A 19,574-nucleotide genomic window follows, 5' to 3' on the forward strand; every position below is an offset into this window, starting at 1 on the left:
CTCTTGTTTTTGCCATTCACTTAAAACTGCTCTAAAAAATAAGGTTCATTAAAACAAAGAAAGGTGTGATCTCCTCATATATTTGTTCTTCTCTTTCCCTGACTCAAACATCAGTTTGCTCATTTTTTACTTTCCTAAGATTATGTATCTCAATAAAATATTAGCAAGCATGCGTTAGCCTCAGGCTTTGCTGCCTAAGGATCCTGGGCTAAGAAAAGGGGGACAATGTTTAAGCAGAAAAATAAATGAAGAATCTCTTTATGTCGTTGGTTCAAAACCTAAATCTCTAGAGGGATGGAGAGGAGTTCTAGTATAGACATTTGAGAATGGAACATATAGAAAAAATAAATAAATAAAAGGAAAAAGATTGGAAAAAAAAAACCCAAGGTGTATATGAGATATTTGAGGTTCTGAATAAAAACTACAATAGCCAATCATAAGATTCATGTAAATAAAAATTTTTTAAATAATATTTTAGAATAGTATTGACAGCAATTAGTGTTGTGATCCTATCCCCAGGCAGTCTCCAAGGAAGCTCTAACATATGAAGGAAATAATTTTTACTCAAGAATGTTCAGCAGAAAGTGGTATAAAGATCAAATATGGCCAGATGGCTTTCTGCATTCAAAATGTTGGTATATGTAATCTATCAGTCAGAAACTTGTTATGAAAAATGCATATAAATATTTAATTTTAGGTTTGTATGTTTGTACCAATCTATCAATAATATTAGTATTATTTCAACAGCGAATGCTCAGCATTCATTACTTTACCTAATAAAATATTTTGGGGTCAATATTTTAAATACTTCAACCTCTGTGATTATCCTACTAACCTGTAATAATTTTGATTTGAGGTAAATAAATCTTAAGGTTTTGTAACTTTTTCTCATTTTAAAAAGGCTCAATGAAATTTTAGAAAATATAAATTTACCAAAAAAAACCCATATAGTTTATAATTGTCAAATACTTTAAAATATCTTTTATTCAAAGTGTATTTTTTCTAAATTTATTTATTTGCTAATAAAACCAGAAATATTAAGTCATGCTAGATTTCATATCATACAATAGCACTACGAAGTTATCTAGCAATGATCTATCTTAAATAGAGTTAAGATAGGTGCTATCGCTATGCAGGAGAGAATCATACTGTAACAATTGAGTGTTACATAATTTTTTTTACTTTGTATAAAATTACTACTCTATAAAAAGGCTTTTATCAGTGATAAGCTTGGAAATTTAACAAAACTTTGAAACTAACATAATGTAACTTATTCATAGAAAAACACCACCACCAACACTTTATTAACATTGAAATCACAAGACTATTTCTCCATTTGGATAAGAAAGGTCGCAACCCCAATAGGCTTATGGACTATGAAATGAAATGCTATAATGCTCTTAAGGAATTAAATGATCCAGTCATGAATCACACACACACACAAAAAAGGATATAAATTACCAAAGTATTTGTATAATTGTAACGTGCAAGTGCCTATTATAGTACAATAGTATAGGCTTCTAAAATAACTCTATAAAAGAACTCTACTTCTAAACTGTAGAAAATATGTTCTCTTCTTCTTATTTACAACTATTAGGTCATTCATTTAACTTTTAAAATATCCACTTAATACAAGCTTTTTAGCTATTTGAACAAGCAACAGGACTCTATTCCTACTGTTTATATCTGAAGGGTAGACTTCTAGGGTGAGAAGTAGAGCCCATTAAAAAATCCAATAACAACAAAATGCAGTAAAAAAATTGTTAGTGTGCCCTTATGATCTGCCAGCTACCTTTCTGAGAAAACTGAAATTAACAAAACTTATAAAATACCTGACCACAAAGAGCTTACATTTCCTTCTGAACTACAATAGTGAAAGAAACAGATAATAGAATAACAAATGTATGGTTGATGGTGATAGGAGTCACAAAGAAATATAAAAGAGGTAAAAGCTACTGGGGAATGCCAAGATGGAGGCTAATTTTATTTTATATGCGGCAGTTATATCTCACTTATGAGATGTTATTTGCACAAAAACCACAGGAAGTGAAGGAGAGTGTTATGCAAATGTAAAGAAAAAGGATGCTCCATACAGAGGAAATAAGTATGTAGACCTTGTGTGAGCAGCTTGTCTGTTACATCTGAGGCCAAGGAGGAGTTCTGAAAACAGTTTAGTTACATCTGAAAACAAGGAGGCCAGTGAGGAGTTCATAATGTGGAGAGAGGAAGAGAGTATTGATCTATGACCTTCTAGTACATAGAAAGACTTTCAATTTTAATTTTAATATTTATTTATATTGCATATAAATAAAAAGATACCAAAATATTTTCAGCAGCAGAATAAAACCATCTGACTTGATTTTTAGGCTAAGTTGCTGTACCAAAATAGACTTGAGGGGAAGGAGGAATGGTGCAAGTGTGGAAGTGGGGTAATCAATCAGGTCCATAATCCAGGAACTTGTGATAGTGTTTTTACCAAGTTGGGTAATAATGGAAGTGGTGAGATATGGTTTTGCTTTCTATACATTTTGGTGAATATTTTGATGAATGAGATGGGGTATGTGCTGGGCAGACTGTATCAACATTTATTTTATCTGCACAAACAGAAGGATGAAGTCTTCATTTCCTGATATAGAGAGAACTTTGGGTTGAGATGTTCTTTCTGATTAAATAGCATAGTGATGATTAGGATTCAGTCAGTCAGTGAAAGGAACAGTAAGCATAGTGCTTAAGAGGTAAGGGATAATAATAAATTTGAAATTGATTTCATCAAAGACCATTGTGTTGGATCTTCTCTTTATATGAGTAAATAAATGAGTGAGGCCTTCTGGGGTTCTGATAGGTATAAAGAAGATTACTATGATTCCAATGCCTGAGTTTTCAGTGAAGAGTGTGCAATCAGACATATTTTATTGAAATAACCAAGTACAATGAGGGTAGAAAATTGGCATGACAGAAAACATAAAAAAAAGCAGAGATTTTTAAAAGAGATACAGGACAGCATAGAAAAGATAGTCAAAGGCATTGTAATAGTGTTGTATGATGACAGATGGTGACTACACTTGTGGTGAGCATAGAATAATGTATGGAGATGGTGAAAACCCGAAACGAATGTAACACTGAGTGCCAGCTATATGCAAATAAAAAAAAATTAAATCATTTTCATGAAAACAATGAAAAGAGGGGCAAGAACTTGAAAAATGATTTTCAAAAAGAGTGAAGATGAGGCTAAGACATGCTCTTGACCTTGAGGGCAACAGCATTTGGGAGAGTCTTCCCCATTTTGAGAAAACTCAGATGAATCAATGTCAGGAAAGAATCAGTTTTAACTAAAGCAAAGAGCTGTAATGAATTTTCAATACATAATTTTCTGACAGGATAATTCTTTCCTGTGAAACAGAGCATATAGAAAACAGGGAAGAAGCCTGGAAGCAAAATAGATTATACTGAAAATAAGAATTAGGAAAAAGACAAATGATAAAAGACTAAGTTAAGAAAACTATAGTCTGACAGGGACCTAGTGAAAATAATTTTTAGTTTGTAGTTTAATGTTTTGAAGGATAATCTAGAAAGATACTTCTAGAGTCAAAAGCTGCTTCCTTTATTTATCAGGATTAAATATGGAAATGTCTTAAAAAGTAAAAGAAAAATATATGTTATATTAACACTAATCACACTAAAGCTTTGCTGGTTATATAAATATGATGAAAAAGGATTTTTTTATTATTTATTTATTTTGTACACATTTAAAAAAAGCAACTTGTACACTTGTAACTTTTAAAATTGAACACTTTCACTTTCCAGTGAAACAATAGAAAATTTAAAAATAAACAGGAACAAAATTACAATAGAGAATGTCAATTCCAAATAAGGTCCTACAAGTTCTGCTGATTCTCCCATTGAGTGGCAGGGTTTAAGTCATCATTAGGAGATAGTTTTATTTTAAAAGTGTCATCTTAAACTGCAAGGATGTCCATTAAACATGCCAAAGGAGAAGCCATGGTGTCAAAATGCCCACTTAATCCACCCAAAGGACTCAAACCCACCCTTTGCTGACCTTCTAAATCCCATATTTCTGAGTTTTCGTCTTCTTTTTTTTTTTTTTAAACAAGAGAAAGTAGACAAGTACATATTGGTAAATGCTGAGTATCCATATTCACATAGAGACACAGTGTAATCTCTGAGCCCAGTATAGAGAGAAAGGAGGATAAAAGCTAGAATTCTATGCACTATTACAATGGGGCCTAGTACCCTCCAGCTTCCAGCAGAGCTAAGGGTGCAGAAGGGTTTCCTTTTTTTCCCACAGAGCCCAGTGGTGTTGATTTCATAAAGTTTTTGTTGAGACAGGAAGGATAAAAATGAATTTGGAACAGAAAAGGGTAGGGATTCTTTTCCTGCTGTATTCTGCTCAAGATATTTCCCCCTGAATTAAGATGAGAATCATGGTATAAAGGGAGAGAAAAGAGACTTCAAAAAACAGGGTTAATGAGTACAAGAGGAAGAGGGAAAAAAAGAGATGCAACTTGCTACCAGGGACTGGAGAAAATTTTAAAAAGGAAGGTTGGAATCCATCAGTGTTCCATTAGTCTTCTTCTTCATCCTCCTCCCTTTCCTCCCCCTCAACATCATCTTCATCTTCTTCACCTTCATCCTCATCTCCTTCTTCATCAGTATCTTCCAATCCTTCTTCATCATCATCATCATCACCATGATCTTCTTCTCCTTCCCCTTCTTCATCATATGGGGAATTTGCATTTGGGGAACCAAGTAGTACTGCAATAGATTTGGCCAAATATCACTGTTGATGACCTCTCCTAACTAATCTGCACTTGCATCAGAATAGTCAGTAAACCAAGTGCAGAAGCTCTCTGGTTCCCTGCACTGTCTCTTCCAGCTGGCTTTATTGTGCATTTGACTTGAATGTTTTCTCAAAGTCTTTCCCCCTTAATATTTCTTGCAGAGCTGGTTTAATGGTCACAAATCTTTCAGTTTCTGCCTACCTTGGAAGCTCTTTATCTCTTCTTCTATTCTGAATGAGAGCCTTGCTGGATAAAGTATTCTTGGCTGCATGTTCTTCTCATTTAGGACCCTGAATATATCCTGCCAGCCCTTTCTGGCCTGCCAGGTCTCTGTGCAGAGGTCTGCTGTTAATCTAATATTCTCCCCTTATAAGTTAAGGATCTTTTGTCTCTCACTGCTTTAAGGATTTTCTCTTTGTCTTTGGAATTTGCAAGTTTCACTATTAAATGTCGAGTGTTGAATGATTTTTAATGATTTGGGGGGAGGGGAACCTCTATATCTCCTGGATCTGAATGCCTATTTCCTTCCCCAGATTAGGGAACTTCTCAGCTATGATTTGTTCAAATATGCGTTTTGTCCCTCTGTCCCTCTCGGTGTTTTCTGTAACCCCAATTATACGTAGACTTTTCCTTCTAAGGCTATCATTTATTTCCCTTAACCTTTTCTTATGGTCTCTTAATTGTCTTTCTCTTTTTCCCTCAGCTTCCTTCCTTGCCATCAACTTGACTTCTATGTCGCTCACTCTTTCTTCTATCTCATTAACCCTAGTCATTAGGACCTCCAGTTTGGATTGCATCTCATTTAATTTATTTTTAATTTTGACCTGATTAGATCTACATTCTGCAGTAACAAAATCTTTAGAGTCCTTTATGCTTTTTTTCCAGAGCCACCAGTAGCTTTATAATTGTGCTTTTGAATTGGCTTTCTGACATCGAATTGTAATCCATATTCTGTAACTCTGTGGCAGAAAGTACTGATTCCTTCTTTTGTGGTGAATTCTTCCTTCTAGTCATTTTGCTCAGTACAGAATGGCTGTATGAGTGGGCTGACTCAAGAATATCAACCATTACCTAAGTAAATTTCACCCCATATGATTCTGACGAGGTCAGAGATCAGAAAATGAAAATAAGATCACAACAATAAAATAAAAGGACCAGTAAAGTGAAAAACAAATTTTAAAACGAAGTAGTAAAAATAAAAGGCCAAGAACCCCGAAGAATAAAGAAAAAAGAAGAGAAAAAAAAAACATATAAAGAGGAAAAAATAGAAAAAAAAAAAGAAAGAAAGGGAGGGGACTGGGAGATGGTTGTGGTGAAGAAGTTGTAGTGGAGGGAGAATGTAGTCTACCTGAGACATGAGCAGATTTCACCAAAGAAGACATACACATGGCCAACAAGCACATGAGAAAATGCTCCGCATCACTTGCTAATAGGGAAATACAAATCAAAACCACAATGAGATACCACCTCACACCAGTGAGAATGGCGAATTAACAAGACAGGAAACAACAAATTTTGGGGAGGATGTGGGGAAAGAGGAACCCTCTTGCACTGTTGATGGGAATGTGAACGGGTATAGCCACTCTGGAAAATTGTGTGGAGGTTCTTCAAGGAGTTGAAAATATAGCTACCCTATGACCCAGAAATTGCACTGCTGGGGATTTACCCCAAAGATACAGATGCAGTGAAAGACCAAAACACCTGCACCCCGATGTTTATAGCAGCAATGTTCACAATACCCAAACTGTGGAAGGAGCCTTGGTGTCCATTGAAAGATGAATGGATAAAGAAAATGTAGTCTGTAATACAATGGAAAATTACTCAGCCATTAGAAACGATGAATACCCACCATTTGTTTTGAGGCGGATGGAACTGGAGGGTATTATGCTGAGTAAAGTAAGTCAGTTGGAGGACAATCATTATATGGTTTCACTTATACAAGGAATATAAAAAAATAGTGAAAGGGATTATAGGAGAAAGGAGAGAAAATGGTTGGGAAAAGTTAGAGAGGGTGACAAAGCATGAGAGACTCCTAACTCTGGGAAACAAACAAGAGGAGGTGGAAGGGAGGTGGTGGGGGGGATGGAGAGACTGGGTGATGGGCACTGAGGGAGGCATTTGATGGGATGAGCACTGGGTGTTATACTATATGTTGGCAAATCGAACTTCAATTTAAAAAATGTATATATAGGGCAGCCCCAGTGGCCCAGTGGTTTGGTGCCACCTTCAGCCTGGGGTGTGATCCTGAAGACACAGGATTGAGTCCCACGTCAGGCTCCCTGCACAGAGCCTGCTTCTCCCTCTGCCTATGTCTCTGCCTCTCTCTCTCTCTCTCTGTGTCTGTCATGAATAAATAAATAAAATCTTTAAAATATATATATACATAAAAATATATACATTAAAATATATACTTTATATGTGTATATATAAAACCTATATGTATATTTATATATACATGTGTATATATACATGTATATGTATATATACATTAAAAACATGTATATATGTATATATATACATGTATGTATATGTACATGTATATATACACATAAAAAAATCCTTTACAGATTGCCATTTGATTTCAGTGGACTTTGAAGATGGATCACCATTCTCTTTCAGACGAAATTTTTGGAGAGAACTTTATTTTCAAAGGAAGAGTTTTCATCAAAATAAAAATCTATCCTGTAAGCTAATTTAATATCTTCAAATTCTGTCACTCAACTCTCATCAGATAATGCAGCGCCTCTTCATCCTCTTCCCCAAGCAGCGCTGACACTTGTGGATGGTTGACAAATGTTGTTACCCCAAAATTGGGGATTTTGGCGATCAATTCTGGTCTCTTCTGAAAAAATGGTTGGCGGAGTTTGTTATATTTCTCTTCTACTTTCAAAATCTCCTCACTTGCTTTTTCATTAAGTCTGTCTATTTCATTTTGTACTTCATCAATTTGTTCAATTGCTTCTTGCTGTTCTTTTTCTCCTTTTGACAAATGCTGAAAGATCAATGTCTCCTCTGGCTTGGGGGCAGGAGGTAGCCTTGGTTTCTTTGTTTGAGGCATGAGTGAGGACATGCTGTGAGGAAACTCCACAAAACCAGGAGAGCAAAAAGTAGATTTTAGTGTAAATTTCATCATCAGACATAAAGATCAATTCAAAATTATAAAAGAGTAAAAGGGTCAACTCATCAGTGTATAGTAATTCTTGACTTTTATATACCTAATCACAGATTTGTGGGCACATGAGGGAAAACAAAACAAAAAATAAAAACAAAACTTACACCTTAGAAGAGAAACGGAAAAAACAAGCCAATTATGTCAGAAAATTTCAACTTTTATTTCAATATTATATAGAAAAATGGTCAGCAAATTAGTAAGATACAGAAGACTTGAACAAAATTATCAGCTAACTAGAAATGACATATTATAAAACACTTCCAACAACAGCCAATTACACACATTAGTTCATGACTTTTTTTGAGAAGGTCAAAATTGATAATGTTCTAGTCATACCTCCATGTATCAAGATTGAGAGAAATAGCATATTTCTTGACAGACAGCTTTTGAAGCTTGGTCAAGAAGCTGTAAAGTAAAGGGATTTGCAAATCATGTATCTGATAGTGGACATCTAATCAAATTATTAAAAAATAAATAAAGATAAATTAACCATACTAATAACAAAATAGAATACCCAATTTTATATGTGAAGAAAATAATTGAAGAGATATGTCACCAAAGGTAAATGGATAGCTTATAAGCATGTGAAAAATTGCTCAACATTTAGACATTAAACAGATACAAATTATAATCATAACGAGTCATGTCTACTTATCTATTAGAATAGCTAAAATTATAAAGGCTGATTATACCTAATCTGAGCTAGGCTGTGAAGCAACAGGAAATCTAAAATGTTAAGAGCACATAAAACATGTTCCAGTTACATGAACTAGTCATTTTACTCCCAGGCATTTGCCCGAGAGAAACAAATCCTATGTTCATACAAGAACTTGTACATGGATTTCATAGCAACTTTATTTTTAAGAATTGGCAGCTTTGCAAATGTCCATCAACAGAGTAATGACAAATTATGATCTGTTCATATGAAAGAATACTTCCCAGCATAAACGCGAACTATTGATATTTAGGATTTGGAGATTCTTGAAGTAATTATGCTGAGAAAAAGAAGTCAGGCAAAGCATAAACTTTATGATTCCATTACTATAAAAATCTAGCAAATACAAACTGATGTGTAGTCACAGAAAGTTGCTGAATATATTAGTCTGATTTTGGGGCCCCCTCTGTTCTCCCATAACTTCCTACACTTGGATCTCCTAGTATTTGTTACACCATATGGAAACATGAACTCTTTTTCTTATCCTATCTTACTAGAATAAGTATCCTTGGAGCTTATGGACATTTGAACTCTCAGTTATTAGCAGAAATTCTATCACACAGTAAGTTTTCAAATATAAAAGCCAGAGTTTTACAATGACATCTAAGCCACATGATCTGGTCACTCATTTAACCTGTGTGACCTCTCTCCCTGCGACTCTTCAGTCATGCACGGTGGCCTCCTTGCTATTCCTCAGATCTGCCAGGGCATGATCCAACCTTTGGCCTTTGAGATAGCCAATCTCTTTGTCTGCAGTGACCTTATTGCTGAGAGCTCTGGCCAAATCCGTCACCTTTTTACACCTTTGCTCAATTGTCATCTTCATTGGAACTACCCTGATCTTCCTATTCAAAATTTTAACTTGCCTTCCCTGCCTACCAATCTTGATTTTTCTCACACTGATCTAATTTTTATTTTTCCCCATTGTACTCATCATTTTTGAAAGTACTATGCACTTTTTAATATTGAGGTTTGTAAGTTTTGTCTCCCCATTAAAATAAAAGTTCTATAAAGCCAAGTGTTTCATTAGCCAGTGTAATCTAAAGTAATATCTACCGCATTATAGGTTCAAAAGACATTTGGTAATGTTCTGAATAAATTAATGTTGAGAGAATGCTTAATTTCATAAATCACTTGGACAATTTTCTCCAAAAAATAAACTATGTAAAACATACCTTAAATTTACTTTCACAATGTTGTATAGCATATAATAGACAATATACATAAGCCTTAAAGAAACAGCCATATAAGTAACCAATTGATACCTACTTAAAAACTGCATAATACCACGCTTCTCAGAACACTCAAAGGAAATAAATTTTTTAAAATAACAGATTTTTTTGGTAAATAATTTAATAAAATAAAAGTTTCATTCAGCTATGGAGATCATAATAAATGTTTTTAATAAGCATGAAATTATAACTCTGAAGTACAGTAAAATGAAACCACCTGCTAAGGGTGAGAAGACAAGAATAAACATCATTTTTCCAAATAAGGGGAATTTATTACCTGTTTGAATCAAAGCATATGGATTTGTTCACATTGGCAATAAAGAAATATGGAGCCACAAACCATAGAAAGTCATATTTTAGATTTCTAAAGGACTTGAAAGTGAAGGGTATACATCTTTTAAATGCTATATAATGCTACATAATGACAAGATGACAGGTTGTGACAAATAGTATTTTAAAAGCTCTACTCATAATGGAGTGGAAGGTTTCATTTCCCTATAATTTTATATATGTCATTAATTTACTATATCTGGATACAACATATTACCAAACAGATGTTCATCAAGGACTAACTCATTTTTAATGGAACATAATAATTTGAACCTATATCTATTAATCATTTTTCGATCTAACATTTATAATCTAGCTAAACATTTTATCAGTTGCTGACAAAATTAAAAAAAGAAACAGAATAAAAAGGAGTTTGGAAAAATAGATTTCTTTCAAAATTGCATTAAGATGAAAATATTTGCTGATATTTTAAAAACTTTAAATGTACTTTCATAAGCTGAATATCTGACCCATTCACACAATATAAAATTTCTGGAAAAAATAAGAGAAAATATGACATATCTTTTAGATATTTTTGAAGGTATTGATAAAGAAAAGTTGTTCGTAGTATATGTAGTGTGATATGTCAGTTACTAGACATGGATAACTGTATAACAATATTTTTTTTAGAATTATAGTTCTTTGGGTGCCTGGTGGCTCAGTCAGTTAAGTGTTTGCCTTTGGCTCAGGTCATAGAGCCCTGCATTGGGCTCCCTGATCAGTAAGAAATCTGCTTCTCCCTCTGCCTTTCATCTCACTTAAAAAAAAAAAAGAAAAGATAGCTCTTGCCAAAATATGGAATTAACTGGAGCTGGATGCCTCTTCCAAAGTCAATTCTGGAGAAGCCATGAAAAAGCACTATAGTACTGCTTCAGATACTAACAAAAAACAAAGAAACCACACTGAATTCCTGAAAAGACTCAAAGTTGTTCATGCCTGATATGTCAGTTACAGACTTTTAGGACAGTTTGTAACTGACCCTTCCCTGCAGAAATCAGCTGGAATGTTAAGAGGCTATCTATCTGAACTGTGCAAAAGCCTTGAAGGTGTAGACTTGAAAATTCTTTATAGAGACTAGCTCCCTAAGGCATTATTCCTCCACATTTTTCCTCAAAACACTTAGGGCTGAAGGATGATAAATTATGAAAATTGCTTCATCCAAATGATGCCTCTTCATAAGGATTTAAAAATAGAAAGAATTTAAAATTGAAACCCTGACCATAGGATATGCGTTACAGAGTAGCATCTAGTGGAGACGCTCATTACTAATTCCAAAGTATTTGTGATTCTGAATTCTTGGCCTCATTAGTAAATTTCCTGTTAAATTCTGCAGTTGTTCTGTGAAGTGGCAATTGGCCTTCAATCTTTTGTTGGTGCACATATTTAGGTAAAGTGAGATGTGTGTGCCCAGAAATATACAGTATTCTTCATATCTCATGGGGGTATATTGAGTTTTGTTCAATGGGATTTGGACAGATGTTTAAATAGCCTCTTCCAGAGTTGGCCCTGAAGAATATCTTCCATTTGGAAAAATATCTTCCTTTTTTTTTTTTTCTTTTTTTGATTCTCTGAAAAACCTTGGCTAATATACCACATCTCAGTGATATCAGAAGTCAAGGCTGTCCAAACACTTATTTGGAAACACTTGTATAGCTACAAGATAGAAGGAAGCTGCTCAGTATGTAATGAACTTTGAGTAAATGAGAAAGAAAACATCGTTGTAATTAAGCTACCAGGTTTCACTCTTCTTTATTGTTGTTTAGGAAGTCCTAGCACACAAAATACATTGATTTTATGGTGGCTTGATGATCCTACGAGAAACTGAACTCATGGGCCAAAATACGCACATGAAAAGTAGAATTACTTAACTGAAAAAGACGATATGGTGGACTCTCTAAGCCAATTGAAGTGTTAGTGGAACTTATATAAAAATAGCTTAAAATTAATATGATAAAATAATAATATATACATAGGGAGAAAAGAAGGATACTATACTGTGTAAATAAATGAAATGAAAATTGTTGAAATAAAGCAGTCAATGGATAGCAAGATGAATACAGCTATAAAATGAATAAATTAATTGTAAAAAAAAAACCCAGATTAATGACCTCTGCCAAAATGCAGCACAAGAGAAAAAATTAAAGAAGAAAATATTTAAATAAGTACTGAGATAAATTTTGGAGAATTAAAGAAAGATGAAAGCTATCTGATTGAAAGAATGTCAAACATAAGAGATTAGAAAAAACAGTCATATATATTCTGGTGAGTTTAAGAATATCAAAGACAGAGAAGAGCATAAAGATGCCCAGCAGATAGAACAGATCACCTGAAACGTACAAGACTAATACTGACAGTAGAATCCTCAATAGTAATAGCATATAAAAGAGACAGCTTGGTGTGTGTATATGTGTGCTTTTTTAAGTATAGATGGATAAGAAATTTGAAACTAGATACTATACATCAAGCCAAACTATTGATTAAATTTGAAAGCACAATAAAAATACAATGAAGCATGCTAGGTCTTGGAACATTCAATACACGGAGACAAACACCTAAAAAAAGTTTTTGGAGGACAACTCAATTTAGAGAGAGAAGACAGCATTATGTCTTCAAAGCCATATTTGGGAGGAAGGATTGAATATAATAAACAGTGTAAATATTTCTTTAATCCTTATGTTATGGATTTCCTAAATTTAAGGAGTATTTGTTCAAATATTTATCTTTAAAGAAATCCCAAGTAGCTTTTTCAGAGATTCTGGACAATCAGGCCATTTTGATGCAAATCTTTTTTGTCACTTATGGAAATTTTGATTGTACTTACCTGTAGAATGCCTAACCCATTGTTATAGCCATTGTACTTGCCAACACATGGGTTTTGGGTGTGTGTGTATGTATGTGTGTGTATTTATTTATTTTGATTTTGTTTAATTTTGATTTTTGATTTTTTTAGTTTTCTGTATGATTTTTAAGTAAATGTAATTTCAATAAAATATAATTCATTGAAATTTATCTGAGATTATATGCAATAAAGTGGAATTTGTGTGAACTTAAGAAGTATATCTCCATCTTTAAAAAAGAGTAGACTACTATAAGAATTGTTCACAGAAGTACATTATATTTGTTATTAAATTTGATAATATACAATACTGTGCTTATGATCTTGTGCAACTATATCAAATTCTACTATTAATTCACTTCAATAACTATCGTAAGAGGAAAAAGGAATATTTTTCAGAATGAAAATAATTGTATTTTTCAGAATAAAATATAGTTTTATTCACTGAACAGAGAGAACAAATGTCAAAGTTTAACAATTTGTATAATACGTTTTAATACAAATTAAAATTAAATCTGATCAAAGTTTGTAAAGTTTTAAGTAAAATGATAGCAGCTCATATCCTTGAAAAATGGTAAGTATCCCAAAACATTACTTAGAAAACAAATTTGACATCACACTTCTCTGAGGTAGGTTTGGAAATATCCTTTGGTTACATTGTGGTATAACTTGCCCTAGTGTATCATCAAACTATATATTTTCTTTTGTTCCTCAGAACATTTTGATTGTCATTATATTTTATTTTAGCCATTCTGATAAGTGTCAGTGATATCTCTTTGTAGTTTTAATTGCATTTTCCTGATGACTAACTTTGTCAAACTATATTATTTTGATGTGTAGTGTTCAGAGCTTCTTCAGTTCAAGACCATGTGACCACTTAGCAAAAATATAGCTGCAAGCACACTCATAGACCAACTCTTATTTAGAAATAAGAAGAACATTACTATGCATTCCAACAAAGAATAGATTTGTTATGCAGTGGGGAAGAGAAATGGGACAGGCCACTTCTAGCAACTGTATATAATGTCATTTTAAAAATATACATATAATATCATTTTAATTTTAATTTTCAGTATAATATTTTCCAAAGTATGCACAGAACATATATGTACTGTAAATTGTGAGCATTTTAAGCAATCAAGATATAAATATATGTATATAACTATGGAAATTGATCAGTTTTAAGTTTGTGACAGCCAAAATTTAACCTAAGAGTTTACTTTAAATTAGCCAGCCTTTTCTGCATTGCTAAGTATAATAATCAAGCATTAATAAGAAAAAAATAATCTCTGTAAAATTACATCTGGGTAATGTACCTGGGTGCATTACATCAAGAAGTGCTCAGTCACCAATCAAAATCTAAAATTTGGTTTGAATGGCATGTGATTTTTAAAAACTGTCATAATCAAAAAAAAAGTTTTTTTTTTTTTTAATTTTCTACATTGTGTTTAATAAATTGCTGTATTCATCCTAACTGGGAGTGAAGTAGAATACCGGACATTTCATCTCAACTGTAGCACTTTTAACTGGTAACTCTTGAATATACTTTACAGCAGTATAACAGAAACTAAAGATCAATGATGGTTCATAAAACATTTATTATGATTCACAAGGAAATAGGGAGTTTGTGCAGAAATTCAAATTACTTCGTCAGTAAACACATTGTTTATTTCAGCTAACTTAACATATATGCCAAGTCTCTCAAAGAAGGAAGCAACAATTTACATTTTCTTTCAAGCTCCTTATCTAATTCTGTGGACCCAGAGCACAGAGTTCAAAGAGCAACTACTTTGAGTAGCGCTAGTTTACACATTTCCTAATAGTCCTTGAATTTAGTGAAATTCTGTCCAATTTTGATAATTTGATGTAGTAAAAGATAAACATACAAAAAGATCATCCTTAATTTATACAGATTTCCAAACTCTGCACTTCGTTCATAAGGCCCAGTGAGGTATTTTCAAAAACAAACAATGCCAGAAGCACTATGAGGTCAGCCTTAGGCAAAAAGTGACTCACAGCCCACCTTACTATATCCCATGAAGTAGACTGTAGGCTCTGAATCTACCACCCTGAGGCTGTGTTATCAAATTCCTTAAGTTAGAAAGTTTGAAAACCAGTTTGTGTGGGTGCATTTCTTTTACAATTTGACAGACATTTTGTTGTTTGTACATTTTAATACTTGATTTTTAGGGTATAATAATTCTGTTTTAAAATTCATGATGGTTTTGAATACTGTTCGATAATTGTACTAATGTGGTATACTCACTCCTCCTAGGACACAGAAATTATAGATTGGTAGTGCTTTTCAGATCTGACATCTTTGAGTAGTTGAGGCTTCTGCATAAATGCAATAGGAAAAATGACATTCAAGTTTATGATATTTTCTATAAATAAATTAGAATGCACTGGAGGCCTGATATAAATTGGGAACGTGAGACTTCAGTAAGAACTTGTTTTCAATTCAAAATACATTTTAAATAGAAATATACTTCATACACTTTTAAATATGAATATACTTCATAAACAAATGAGTCAAGAGTCATAAACTAATGATGATTCTAAATGTTACTTACAACATTTTGTTTTTAATATATTTTAAATATTCTACACAAGACAAAGTGGATCCAAGTTATCTTCAGGTAAAATAAGATTTGAGAGAAGCATATATCTCCTTCAGTATTTATAAAGTACCATCTCCATGTAAGGCAATGTCCCCAACTTTATGGAAAACATAGGAGGAATAAGATGTGGCCCTTCAAAAAACATACAATACTAAGATTTAAGGGATGAAGCAGCATGTTTTGTCTCAGAAAAAACGTTGTACCAACTGACTTTACTGAAACTGTAAACTTATTACTTTCATTTTCTATCACATTATCCTACTGCATTCAGGATGCTATAACAGACATGCTATAGAACTGAGTGGCTTAAAAAAAAAAACAGAAATTTATTTCTCACAGTTCTGGAGCTGAGAAGTCCAAGATCACAGGACAGGCAGATCCAGTGAGAGCCGGCTTCATTATAGATGGCTGTCTTGTTACTGTAACCACCAACCCCCCCATGGTGCAAGAGACAAGAGAACTCTCTTGAGGTCTCTTCTAAAAGGGCTCCAATCCCACTTATGACCTAATCACCTCCCAAAGGCCTCTACGTTTTTGGTTTAATACCATCACCTCCAGAGTTAGATTTCACCATATGAATTGGAGGAGACACATTCACATCATAGCATATATAAACAGAACAAGACACAAAACAGCAACAAAAATACTCCTTTTAACTATTATTTTCAACTATATAAATATTACAATTTAATTTGCTTCTATATAATATTAAATAATCCGAGTGATTCATTTATATCCAATGCATGTGAGCCCATTTAAATTTGCTTACCCAACGTATCCAGCAATATATTTCTTTAGATTGTCTCATTTGTTTTTCTCACAGGACTTACCACAATTAGAAGGTAGATGATAGATAACAGAAAGATGAATACTTATACACATTTTTCCTGTTAATGATACCCATGAAAATAAAATTTATTTATTTTTTTAATTTTATTTATTTATGATAGGCACACAGTGAGAGAGAGAGAAGCAGAGACACAGGCAGAGGGAGAAGCAGGCTCCATGCACCGGGAGCCCGACGTGGGATTCGATCCCGGGTCTCCAGGATCGCGCCCTGGGCCAAAGGCAGGCGCTAAACCGCTGCGCCACCCAGGGATCCCGAAAATAAAATTTAAACTCAAAGAAACTTGTCTTGTTTGGAATTTAATATCCAGTTTTTACTTAATGCCCCCCAAAAAACCAATCCAATTAAAAAACAGCCAGAAGATATGAACAGACATTTCTCCAAAGAAGACATCCAGATGGCCAACAGACAGATGAAAAGATGTTCATCATCACTTATCAACAGGGAAATGCAAATCAAAACTACAATGAAATACCACCTCACACCTGTCAGGATGGCTAAAATCAACAATATAAGAAACAAGTGTTGGAGAAGGTGTGGAGAAAAAGGAACACTTGTGCACTGTTGGTGATAATGCAAACTGGTACGGCCATACTGGAAAATAGTATGGAGTTTCTACAAGAAGTTAAAAACAGAAGTACCTTATGATCTAGCAATCCCATTACTGGGTGTTTACCCAATGGATACAAGAACACTAGTTCAAAGGGATATGTGTACCCCTGTGTTTATAGCAGCAGTGTTTACAATAGTCAAGATATGGAAGCAGCTCAAGTGTCCATTGACTTATGAATGAGTAAAGAAGAGGTGGTACATATATACAATGGAATATTAGCCATTAAAAGGATGAAATCTTGCCATTTGCAATGACATGGATGGAACAAGAGTTTAATGTTAAGTGAAATAAGTCAAAGCAAGACAAATGCCATGTGATTTCACTCATATATAGAATATAAGAAATAAAACTACTAACGGAGGAAAAAAATGAAAGAGAGACAAAGCAAGAAACATATATTTCATTATAAAGAACAAACTGATGGTTACCAGGGGCATATTGAGTGGAGTGATGGATTCAATAAATGATGGGGATTCAATACTGCACTTGTCCTGATGAGCACAGGATGATGTATGGAAGTGTTGAATCACTATACTGCACACGTCAAACTAACATAACAGTGTATGTTAACTAACAATAATTCAAATTAAAACATTTTTTAAATAGATTTTATTTATTTATTCATGAAAGACAGAGAGAGTCTAGAATTACCTTTCCCCTTTATACTCCCTCTATTTATTTTGAGTCATTAAACAAAAATGTCCTGAATGATATGGACCTTAGCCTCCCTCCAATTTTTTTTTTAAGATTTTATTTATTTGTTCATGGAAGACACACAGAGAGAGAGACAGGCAGAGACACAGGCAGAGGGAGAAGCAGTCTCCATGCAGGGAGCCCTATGCAGGACTTGATCCTGGGTCTACAGGATCAGGCCCTGGGCTGAAGGCGGCGCTAAAATGCTGAGCCACCCAGGTTGCCCCCAATTTAAATAACAGTGTGAGAGAGAGAATGGAGTCCAGGAGGAAGAAAAAGAAAAAAAGAAAAAGATAAGACTATTTACCTTTTATGTACTAGTGAACGTATAGTCCTTCCACAGAAGCAGCTCTCTGTTGTCTAGTTCCAGCTTCATTTGTGTTTGGTCATATGTTTGGAGCTAGATAACACTATGAAAAATTGTGAAGTGTTTGAGATTTTTTTTCCTTGTTTAAAAATTAACACATGAGTCTGCTGTGGGTACATAGGTGCTGATAGAAGACACAGACTGGTTCAGAAATAATATAGTTTATTATTCACAGCAATAGCAGTAGCTAGAATATTAACAGTATTTGTGCATGTGTGAGAGAGGTTATATATCAGTTCTGAGCCTCAATCCCACGTGAAGATGTAAGAGAGGCAGATAATACTTGCAAACACAATAGGTTATGTTAAAAAAAAAAAAAAAGGCATGCTTGCACTTTGCACTGAAGGAAGATACTATCTCTGTCTTCCAAGTCTATTTGATATACAAACGATCTTCAACAGATGGTCTAGAACAAATAATAAGTGCAGAAATATAAGAGACCAATTGAAAAATATCTCTCAACAAACACACTTTGAGACTCCTAATTTGACAAAAACACTGTGGGATATCACCTGGATTAGGTGAGTTGAATACTGACTGGTTAAGGATCATAAGGAACCAAATATTTTTAAGCAGTTCTGGAACCCAATAAAGTTCAGGTAGGTGTTATAAGACTGAGGAAAGAAGCCACCAAAACCTGAGCCCAATTATCCAAGATGTATGATTTTGATTCTAGTCTCTGTGGGGTTATCCCCTGAAGGCAATGTCTTTAACTGAGTTGGATTCGTTCCCTAAGCAACATACCCCCATATATTGTAGGAGAGGAATAATACATAGGAGGCAAAATATCACATGGAAATCCCCTGATCTTCAGTGGAATATACAATCAGTTCCTCTGGGGTGACTTTTTTCCAGAGCTGACTTCCCACTTGAGGGAAAATGTTAGTGCCTCCTAATAGATTTTAAGTAGGAAATGTGGCAAAGGGAAGCTTAAATTTCATTTAGATAAGAAATAATTTCAAAGTGCTCCTGTTCTTATTAACATTATAGACTCCTCCCCTAATCATGATTTTATTTGGTATTATATGGTGGTGACTTCAAATAAAATAAATGTAAAGGATTCACCTCTCTTACTGTAGAGAGTCTGCTGGTAGTTTAAGGGTGACAATACTTAAATTTAGAAGAGATGGCCTACCAAGTATTAATACATTTGAAAATGGAGTGAAGATGACAATCCTCTGGGATGCCTGGGTGGCTCAGTGGTTGAGCATCTGCCTTTGGCTTGGGTCATGATCCCAGATTCCTGAGATTGAATCCTGCATCAGGCTCCCCATGGGGAGCTTGCTTCTCCCTCTGCCTCTGCCTCTCTGTCTGTGTCTCATGGGAGGAAAAAAAAGAAAAAAAAAAAG

General features: G+C 34.0%; 1 pseudogene; it reads right to left on the bottom strand.

Moving 5' to 3' along the window:
- Positions 1-4,582: 4,582 nt before the first annotated feature.
- LOC112921952 (protein SET-like) lies at positions 4,583-7,869 on the bottom strand (annotated as a pseudogene).
- Positions 7,870-19,574: the final 11,705 nt, after the last annotated feature.

Source organism: Vulpes vulpes, chromosome 14 (assembly GCF_048418805.1).
Source record: "Vulpes vulpes isolate BD-2025 chromosome 14, VulVul3, whole genome shotgun sequence".
In the NCBI taxonomy this organism is placed as follows: Eukaryota; Metazoa; Chordata; class Mammalia; order Carnivora; family Canidae; genus Vulpes; species Vulpes vulpes.